The 10,858-nt window shown below is 58.5% G+C and overlaps 1 pseudogene; it reads right to left on the reverse strand.

Annotated features, from left to right (window-relative positions):
- Positions 1-300: 300 nt before the first annotated feature.
- The window catches only part of LOC134429067 (Fc receptor-like protein 4), an 85,726-nt pseudogene continuing 75,168 nt past the window's right edge, over positions 301-10,858 (reverse strand).

Raw genomic sequence — 10,858 nt, forward strand, 5'->3', positions numbered from 1 at the left:
ATCAAGGGTCAAACCAAGCAAAAGGGATTCCCAGAACATGTGAACTGGAAAAAATGTTTGAATATGTATAACACTCCTGAGTATGTATTTCACCAAGACAATGAAAAAGTATGTAAGGAGAATTGCTGTAGTTGTCCATGTGCCTCTGGCAGTTGCCAAGCACCCAGCATGCTGTTTACTGTCCCTTTTATCCCTTATTAACCATTTAAGAAATTTAAAGAGTGAGCCTTTTTTCTCACACAGTTTGACCAAAAAACTGAATTTTGGGTACAATTAGATGGAAAAGTGTTGTGTGCTCCTTCAAAACTGGCAGGGGGAATGAGGAGCCCCATGGGGTGCAGTGAAAAGGAAGAAGAGACCCCTGAGGGGAATCGATGCCCCCAGTGCTCCCCAGTGCCCTCCAGTTCCCCCAGTGCCCTCAGTGTCACGGCACGCTCTCGCAGTCAAGGGGTCCCGCTGTCCCTTCTGGGGTCCCAACAGCTCTGCATTGGTCACTTGTGGATCCCAAGGTGGTGCAGGGCTGGGGGACACCTGTGGGGGCCCTGAGAGTGACACCGGTTGTGGGGACCTGGTAGGGGGGGTGACACATGTTGGTGATGTGTCCCTGTACCCCCCTGGAATTCTCCCACTGCCCACTCAGTGCCCATGATGTGGGTGTTGAGCACAGCCCCCTGCTCCAGGGGGATCCTGTGGGGATGGGGGGGTCTGCATGGTGTTGGGGAGGGGAAAGGGGAGTCCTACCCCGAGCTCCCCACTCACTTGTCCTGGAGCTTCCTGGCGGCTGCAAGGGAAAGGGAGGGGGTGACCGTGGGGACACCGGGACCCCTGATTCTTCCTGGGACCTCGGCAGCTCCAACCACCCACGGGACCCCCAAATCCCCACCGCAGCCCTGATTCCCAATGGATCCCTGATTCCCCCAGGACACTCTGATGACCCCTGAACTTCCCGGAACTTCTGTATGACCGCAGTGCCCCCAGTCCCCCTGGTGCCCCCAACCCTCTGAGCCCCAGAACCCCAAGCATGGCAGAGAGGGGGATCCCTAAACTCCCACAGGACCCAAAAAGATCCTCCAACATCCCTGCACAGCCCTCTAGGAGCTCTCCAAACCCTCCAGGAACTCCCAATGCCACCGCAATGTTCCTCAAAGCCCATCCGGGATGGCCCTGGAGCCCAACCAAGACTCTCCAAATTCCCCCCAAATCCCCCAGGACCCCCAGCCGAGGTCACTACAGGCTCAGTGTTCCCCAGCTCAGGGGCCCTTGGTGCTGCTGATCTCTGCCCCCACTCTGGGGGCTCCTCCTCACTCCAGGACCCCAATCCCCCCCCCCCATTGTCACCCACCCCGGCGGTGCCACCAGTGACAGCCCCCGATGACAGCCAGGAGCAGGAGCAGGAACAGGAGGGTCCTGCCAACATTCACAGCCACTGCTGGGGACAGAGGGGACACACGAGGGTCACCTGAACCCTGGGGGTCCTGAACACCCCAGTAACCCTGTGTGACCCCCACCTGTGACCCAGGGTCAGCCAGGTGTCACCTCCAGGGCCAGCTCAGGGCTGAGAGCCTGGTGTCCATCCTGTCCCAGCTGGTTGGTGGCCACGCACTGGTAGGTGCCTGAATGTCCCACATCGATGTCCCTGAGCTCCAGGAGGGACCTGAGGCCACCTCCTGCCCATTGTGCAGCCAGGTGAAGGTGACAGGGGCTGAGCCCACCTGCACCGAGCAGGGTCATGTTGTCACCTGCGTGCACTTGATGTGACAGGGGACTTAGGGTGATGATGGCATTGGCCACGGGCACTGTGGGGACAAAGACAAGGCTGAGGCACAGGGAGGGGCTGGCAGCTGGTGTGGGGGGATAGGGACGGGGGGATTGGTGTGATGGGGGACTTTGGGTATTGGGTCACACCACAGAGGAGTGAAGGGACTGAGGGCAGATGTGAAGGGACACAATAAAGGCGTCAGGGGGACATGGAGGTACCCAGGAAGGGGACCCGGGGGTCTCTGGGGACTCCCCGTGCCCATCCCCGCACTCACTGTGCACCGTGATGTGGAGCCGGGTGCTGCTCTTCTGCACAGCCCCCCCTCGGAGCGCACCTGGCAGCTGTAATTCCTGAGTGGGAGACCCTCACGTTGGGCACCAGCAGCTGCGGGGACCCCTGCAGGCCCCCCACCACCTGCCCGTCCCAGTAGAACACGTGCAGGAGAGGGGCTCGGGGCCGCAGGGGGCTGGCGGTGCTGAGGCAGCTGAGATTCAGGAGGGACCCCACAGTGAGCTTGGGGGATCCTCCAGCACTGGCACTGAGATGAGCTCTGGGAAGGAGAGGGGTGCTAAGGACTGTGACTGTGAGTCTGCTGGGAGGTGGTGGTGGGGTCCGGAGATTGGAGCTCCAGTTGTGGGGTGCTCACTGTGCACTGTCACTGTCACTGGCACTGAGAGTGCCCACGAGGACACGTTGGAGCTCACTCTGCCCACACAGCAGTAGTGGCCAGTGTGATTCAGCTGCAGAGGGGAAAGGGACAGCACAGTCCCATTGAGGGACCCCTACACCTCTCTGTCCTCATAGCAGAATCGTACCTCAGTGTCTGACATGTTCTCCCACTCCCTGTGCCCCCTCCCCAGTGGTCTCTGCCTCACTGAGGTCAATCCCCATGGTGTCAGGTCCATGCCCAGGGCACTCACCCCCCAGGAGCAGCGCCACCTTCCCGGCCATCCCGGTGTCCCCAGACATCTGGACTTGCTGTCACTCGCTGCCAGGGTGGCTGTCCCCTGGGTGGTGGCTCTTTGGCAAAAGGGGAAGGAAGAGAGGTCAGGTCTCATCCTCATGTGTAGGTGGCACATGGTGGGGGCAGGGTGACAACAAGCTGGGGACAGGCTGTGGGCAGGGTGGGGACAGGATGGGGACAAGACAGAGTGCCAGAAGGTGGACATGGGCTTAGCAGGAATGAGGGGCACAGAGTGTTTGGTGAGCCGGGGATGGGTTCTAGGCGAATGGGGAGCCCAAGGGATTGGGTCCCTGGGTATAGGGTTTCTGAGAAGGGGGTGTCACCAGGGATGGAGGTGCCGTGGGAATGGGGGTGCCCAGGGCTGGGGGAACTAAGGGATGGAAGTCCCAGAATAATGAGGACTCCAGGGATTTGGGGTCAAGGGATGGTTGACCTAGGGATGAGAGTACCAGGGGGAATGAGGGATCCAGTGGGCATGGGGGTTCCTGGGAGAATCAAGGTTCTGGGGTAAGAGGGATTTCTGGGGATGGAATGAATGGGAGAGGGTTCCTTGGGAATGAGGTCCTGGGCCATGGAGATCCTGGGGAATGTGAGTACTGGCATGGGGTCCCTGGGACATGGGGACTGAAGGAATGGGGGTCCCATGGTTGGGTTCCCAGGGGAATGGGGGTGCCAGGGATGGGCAGTGGCTCAGTGGGTCTGTGATTTGGAGCCCCTTCCCTGAGTGCCTCAAATTTTGGGGTGACCCACAGCTCAGGACAGCCCCCAAAGTGTTCTGATGTTCTGGGGGTCACCCCAGGGAGATTCCGAGGGGCTCTGAGTCAGTGTGCCCCCAGCTCCCAGGGCTTTTTCCACTCTTCATTTCCATTTCCTCCCTTTGATTCCTCAATTTCACAACTCCCCAGTTTGTTCCTTGATTATTCTGGGAAACAATTGAGTAGGGAATGGGTTGGGGGAACCCCACAGTGGGGCAAGTAACAGTGAAGGGTCTACAGAGAGGGCTGGGGAGGCTGTGGGGGATGGGGGTGTCTGGCTGTGCCCCCCAACACTTTCACTTTTCTGTCCTGCCAAAGAAGGAAGAGGGCATTTGTACTGAGTGTCACACGGCCGGGGGGGGGGGGGGGGGGGGGGGGAGGGTGTTCTGTCATGTGGGGATCCTATCCCAGGGGGGAGACATGATGGACAAAGGGGTCCATTCCTGGGGGATGGCAGCTCCGGAGGGGTGGTCCAGATTTCTCCATTCTTGCTCGTCCCCTGCAGGATCTGAGCCTGCAAGAGCAGCTGGGGAATGGAGACCCGGGGCAGGAAGGATCTCTCAAACTCCTGCACTTGAAGCCAGTGGCCATCCAAGGGTGGGGCCCAGCCATGGTGTTATGGATAGGAACAAGGCCAAACTTTATCCAGAGAAAGAGGTTCTCGTTTATTAAAATACCTACAAGGAACGGAGTGCCCAAGATAAGCCCAGGCACCCACACAGCAAGCTAAAAACTAAAACAGCGCCCTCACCCCACACGCACCAGGTTCTCCCAAACAACAGATATCCCAAAAGAAGAAAAGCCCCAACCCAAATGAACTCCCCACATTTATAGTCCCCCTCGAGTCCAGGATTGGTGCATTTTGGATCCTCATGATGATTGGTCCATTTCAGGCTTCTCATTGGTCTTTACCGCCGTTCATTCTGGACCAATCATTTCTGCAGGACTTCGAATGATTGGTCAGATGTTTCATCCAATCTCTCTTCGACCTTGCCTTGCCCCATCAGACCCTTGTTTCACCCTACCCTGGACCCTTCTAGCACATTCTAATAAGCCTTCCCCCCTTTAACATAATACAAATAATATAATTAATACAATATAATTGAACTATATCCTATTTTAACTTAACTTTTACCTATAACAATGGCCCAGCCCCACTGCACAGGGATGGCCATTGCCCAGCCTTGCTCTGGCCAGCCCCAGGTGGCAGCCAGCAACTGAGGGTCCCCCCTGTCCCCTGGGCTTTGATTCTGGCAGCTTTAGAGCTGCTGCAGAGGTGAGAATTTTGTGGGGGGAAAAAGGCCTGCCTGTGTTTTGCTCAGCTCTGCAAGAAGCACAAAACCCAAAGGGAGCCCAAGCAGTGGCTCTGCAAGGGCATTTGATGATTTTCAGAGCAGGGCTGGCTGGAAACCCCCCCTGCAGGGGCAGCTGTGGAGGAACCAGTCCGGAAATGCAGCAATTGATCATTTAATCCCTGTCTCCAAGGGACTAAGAGAGCCCGATAACTACTGCAAATGCCACAACAATCTGCTCAAAACCTGACTTGGTCCTCCTTCTTGAACAAAACCTGCAGCCCTTTGGAATGTCTTGGAAAGAAAGTTTGGGTTCTGGCTCAGCTGCCAGATAAGTGGGAAATGTAGAAAATATTGAGCAGTGGCTTTGCCCTATGGCTGTGAAGGGGCTGTGGGGAGTGACCCTGTCTGGATTCCAGGTGTTCCAAAGCTGCTCCATCCCTGCCCGCCTCACCTGCACAGGGCACAGGCAATAGACAGGGCTCTGCCTCATACCAGCTGCACCCCTTTCAGGGTACCCCTCCACTTCCCGGAGCTGTGGGGGCCTTACCCTGGCAACGCTCGGTCCCGACACATCGCGACAGTGGCTTTGGACGCTGCCACAGTCAGTTCGGACACCCTGTGACCGTCCTGGCACTTGCAGCGCAATGGCAGCTGGGCCCTTCCCGGTGCTCCGGGACCACCATTGCGGTTCCTCCTTTCCACAGACCCTACCGCAGGGTCTCTGCTCCCCCCTGTTCCAGGGCCTCCCCTCCACCGTTTTTGCTCCCTCCATGATCACGGCTCCCCAGTGGGGTCCCAGTCCCTCCATCCCAGCCCCTCCCACCCGCTGCCCCTGGACCCTCCGGCCGCGCCCCCCGACAGCCCCGGGGCCAGCACCGGCAGAGGCTGCCGAGCTCCTGCAGGATGAGACGTTCCTGGGGCAGTGCCGGCTGAGCGGGGCCCGGCTCCCTCACACCGTCCTTGCCCACAGCACTCGGGCTCCAGCAGCCCTGGGTTGCTCCCTCGGGATGTGCTGACCACTCCTGGAGCGCTGCCCTTTGTCAGGAATGAGCCCAGGAGCACCTGAATCATCCCCAAGGCCTGGGCCAGGACCTCCTGTGAGGCTGCGCCTGAGCCCTAAGGGGTTTGGGAGCCCGATGGGTGTCACTGCTCTGTCCCAAAATCTGGGGAGAGCAGGAATGGCAAGTGATGCGCCACCATGGCCCGGCCCAGCCTCTCCTGAGTGCCCTGCAGAATTCCCAGTGCTTCTGCTCCAGCTGCATGGCCAGGTGCTGTTCCCGTGGGCCACCTGCTCCAGCCGCTCCTGCCTCAGCCATGGGATCCCAAAATCCCCAGGAGAGTCAGCAGAGCTGTGTGTTTGTGCACAGGGATGCTTCAGGAGAATGGCTAAACTATAGGAATCCCGTCCCTAATTACAACAACTCTCTAAGTGTCTGCAGCTCCCAGAGCATAACAGGGGTATTTACCGAAACAGATCCAATTTTGCCCCATTTTGTCGTCCCAAGGCAATGCTCCCATTCTGGGCTTTCCCTGTGCTCCAGCTGCAGCTGCAGAGCCCTCGGGGCTGTGGATCTGCACTCCTTCTCCTCCTTCAGCTGGGGCTACTGTGTGGGGATCAGCAGTGGCCAAGGAAGAGCAGGAAGTCCAAATGAGCTCTGGCAGAGCCAGCACCGAGCACCAGCCTTTCTCGATGTCCCAGGGCAATTCAACAATCCCAGAGATGCTCTACCAGGGCTGAAAAAGGAAAAAGGAGTGAAAGGCTCAGGGTTTGCAGGAATTGTGGCACAAAGCCACCAGAGGTGCTGCTGTGGACCCGAGAACTACCTGGGGTCAGGTGCTGCCTTCCTTGCATTTGGGATCATGGAGAACTGTTGTGGGTGTTGCGCAGGGCGTGTGCCTGGCCCCGGGACACTGTTGCACTGCCAGTGGGCACAGGGATCCAACCTGCTGCCTTGGCGGCTTCTGCCCGCTGCCAGTGGTGGTGCCGGGACTGATTGGTGCCCATGAGTTTGCAAAGGAGCGATTTCCCCTCCTCCCTCCCGTCCGAGGCCCCCGTGGCCCCTGAGGGGATGGAGCTGGACCGGGGCGCCCCCTGCTGGGCGGGAGTGCTCCCTGCAGCGCCCCCTGCTGGATGCGGTTAAAACTGCCACAAAAACTAACAGCGCTGAGGGGGAGGGAAAGTTGTGGGTTTGTGTTGTTTGTTCTGTTCTGGTTTATAAATTTCCTAGTAAAGAGCTGTTATTCTTTTTCCTACACTTTGGCCTAGGAGCCTCATAGTTTTTGAAATTACAAACAATTTTCACATGAGTCTTCTTTCCTTTCCAGGAATGTTCCCACTTTCCTTGGATGATAGTTCTCATTTAAATGAGTTGCCAACTCCCAGGTTCCAGTGTGCATGTGATAGACACCCTAAGAGAAGTTATGGTCAAGGACTTGGCTGCCTGATGCTTTGTCTTCTAAGCCAGATGGGTCACTAAGAGCCCTCTCCCCAAGTGGCACTTCTGGTCCCGCGGCCACTCAAGAGCTGGCTTTGTCAGAGTGTCACACTGTCCCCAGTGTGCCATGGCTGACAGATGATGGACAGAACCTGAGGGCCCTGTCTCACCAAAAGCAAAGCCTGACCCACTCCTGCCACACACAGGTGTTCCAAAATGTCTCCAGACTTCAAATTTTTCCTGTCTCTGACACCCTGCCCTGTGCCATGTCCTGATTCCGACTGCCCTGGGAAAGGGGAAGCTCTGGAACCCCACAGGGCCTTTGTGACATCCTGGTTTGGGAACACAGCTGAGGAGGGGTTTGGGACAGGGGACAAGAGAATCCAGAGCCTCCTGAAGGCCACTTTGACCATCAGAGTGAGGAAGGTCCAGAGCCCTGCCAGGTTCATCTGGTGGAGGAAACGTGCAGGGGGAAATGTCAGGGATTTGTTCCTTATTGGGAGCTTTCCCTGGAAATCGTTACTTGTGTGACAATTTGAACTCTGAACCTCGTTACTATTTCTGTTGGTTTTATTCTCTCTCATTGCTGTTTCAGGAAATTGTTCTTCTCTCAGCCCTTTGGAATCTTTGTGCCTTCATGGGGAGGGAGTTGGGCAGTTTTTAGTGGCAGCACACACACACGAGTGGGTGCCCATGGGTGGGGAACCCCAGTGCCCCCCAGTTCCCCCCAGTGTCACAGCACATTCCTGTAGATGTCACCAGGTTCCCGCGGTCGCCCCTGGGGTCCCCGCAGCTCCGTGTAGGTCACCTGGGGATCCTGGAGGGTGATGGCATGCGGGGACACTGCAAGAGACACAAGCTTTGGGATCTGGGTGGGGTGACACTCGTGTGTGACGTGTCCCTCTGCTCGTGTCCCCCCCGTACTCACCCCCTGCCCTCTTGGTGACCACGACGTGTGTGTACAGCACCTCCCCCTCCTCTGGAGGGGCTGGTGGATCTGGGTGGGCCCTGAGGGAATAAAAAGGATGTAGGGGAGGGAATGGGAGGTCTTGAGAATTGGGGTGAAATGGGAGAGTGTGGTTTGAGTCCCCCACTCACCTTTCCTGTTTCTTCCTGGCAGCTGCAGAGGAAAGAGGAGAGGGGTGACTGTGGGGTCCCCAGGGCCCTGACCCATCTCAGGATTCCTGAACTCCCATGGGACCCTCAGTCTTCCACAGGTCCTCCAAGAATCCCTAGAGCACCCCAGAATTCATGAACATCCTCAGTTCCCCAAATCAATTCAAACTCAAAAATCCAAAGCCCATCAGGGACAGAGACCCTCCCCACAAACATTCCCCAGGGCCCCTGAAAAAACCCCCACCATCCCTTCAGGACCCTCCAGAATCTCCCAAGCTCTGCAGCATCCCCAGCACACATCACAACTCTGGGATTGTGGATGCCACCGTATCATTGACCAATTCTGGGGACCTTTACAATTCCCTGGCACCACCATTCCCCCTGTGTCACCCACCCACGCGGTGCCACCGGTGCCAGGTCACAATGACCCCCATGAGCAGGAGCAGAAACAAAAGGGCCCCTCCGGCCCCTGCAGCCACTGCAAGAACAGAGGGGGACACATCAGGGTCACCCATCACCTCAGGGGTCCTGCACACCCTGGTGACCCTGTGTGACCCCACCTGTGTCCCTGTGTGTCGCAGTCTCCGGCGGTGTCACCTCCAGGACACCAGGTGTGATGGTGGCATTGTCCACAGGCACTGCAGGGACACAGACAGGGCTGATGCCACAAGGAGGGGCTGGCAGCCAGGAATGGGATAATAGGGAAAGGGGGATGGGTGTGGTGGGGGATGTCAGGGATGGTGTCACACCATGGAGGAGCAAGGGGACACAAGGAGTGATGGCAGGACCTGGTAAAGGTGTCTGGGGGACATGGAGGTGCCCAGGCAGGGCACTCAAGGAGGCTATGGGGGCTCCCTGTGCCCAGTCCGGCACTCTCAGCGCACCACAACGTGGAGCCGGGTGATGTTTCTTCCACACAGCCCCACCCTCGGAGCGCACATGGCAGCTGTAATTCCCTGAGTGGGAGACCCCCACGGTGGGCACCAGCAGCTGCGGGGACCCCCGCAGGCCTCTCACCACCTGCCCGTCCTGATAGAACATGTGCAGGAGGGGGGCTTGGGGCCGCAGGGGACTGGGGGTGCTGAGGCAGCTGAGAGTCAGAGGGGGACCACTGAGAGGGGTTGGGAGGACCCTCCAGCACCAGGAAGAGCTCAGGGCAGGAGAGGGGAGGGGGATTGATGATTCTGAGTGCCTGGGGAGGGGCTCTGGGGTTGTCGGGGTGGGGGGTGTGGGGTGCTCACCCTGAACTGTCACTGGTGCTGACTCCTGCCACCCCCAGGGATTCACCCAGCCCTTGCAGTGATAGCTGCCGCTGTGGTTCAGCTGCGGAGGGACAGGGACAGCTCAGTCCCATTGGAGACCACCCGCAGTTCCTTCTCCTCATGATAGAAGGACATTGAGGTGATTGGGTTGTTTCGCCAGCCCCGGCAGCGCAGTGTCACCGTGTCCCCCTCCAGCAGTGTCCGTGCTGGCACCTGCAGCACCAGCCAGTCTGGGGGACAGAGGGGTCCTGTCACACTTGATGGCACTGGGACGCCCCCATTAGGTCACACAGGGGACCCCAGGTTCCACATGGTTTTCCCCACACTGGGAAGCTCTGCGATGTCCTCAGGGCAGGGGACGGGCTCTGGTAACTCCAGGAGGTGACCCATGGAGTGGTGCCCATCCAGGGCCCTCGGGGTCCCCGTGGGTGCTGGGCTGGGGACACCCAAACACCCTCACCATCTGAGATGTTCACAGGGGGGCTGAGTGCACTGCCGGATCTGTCACAAGTGTAGGTGCCACTCAGGGTGACAGTGAAACGGTCGAGTCCTGGTTCCCACCAGCGCTTCCCCTTCTTGTACCAGGTGGTGGCACTGGCAGTCCCTGAGCCATGGCAGGTCAGTGTCACCCGGTCTCACAGCACAGGTGGTGTCCAGGGAGGCTCCACGAGGATCTTGGTGTTCTGAGTGCCTGTGGGTGACAGGGGACACCAGCCTGCCAGGGCCAGTGCAGGGCTCAGGACAGTGGGATGGGACCATGGCATCCCCCGAGGACTCACCAGTAGGCCAAGGGTCTGGGCTGGAAGGGAGAAGGGACAAGGCTCAGTGGGGGTGGCACTGCAGAGACAGCAGCATGGGGAACCTGGCCATGGGGGCTGCCCCTGAAAGGTCTCAGTGGGGGCACTGGTGTGGCACAGATGTCTCAAGGACAGGGACACAGCAGCCAACCCATACTAAGGCATGGGTTCCCCATGCTCACAAACGTTATCCCCACCAGTGCCACAGCCACACACCCATGGCCTTGTGCCCATGGTCCAATTCCATTGGCACCTGTCCCATGGTAAAAACACATGGTATTTGTCCCCTTGTCCCTGCCCCTGCATGGCTGTGTCCCTGTCGCTGTCCCCGCAGCTGCCCAGCCCAAGGGTCCTTCTGCCACATCCTTGTCCTCACAACTCCATCCTCCTCTCCCTGTCCTCACATCTCGGTTCCACTCTTCCTGTTGCTGTTCGGCCACCCCACAACTCTGGTCATATTTGTCTCCATGCTCTA

Source organism: Melospiza melodia, chromosome 25, assembly GCF_035770615.1.
Source record: "Melospiza melodia melodia isolate bMelMel2 chromosome 25, bMelMel2.pri, whole genome shotgun sequence".
Taxonomy (NCBI): domain Eukaryota; kingdom Metazoa; phylum Chordata; class Aves; order Passeriformes; family Passerellidae; genus Melospiza; species Melospiza melodia.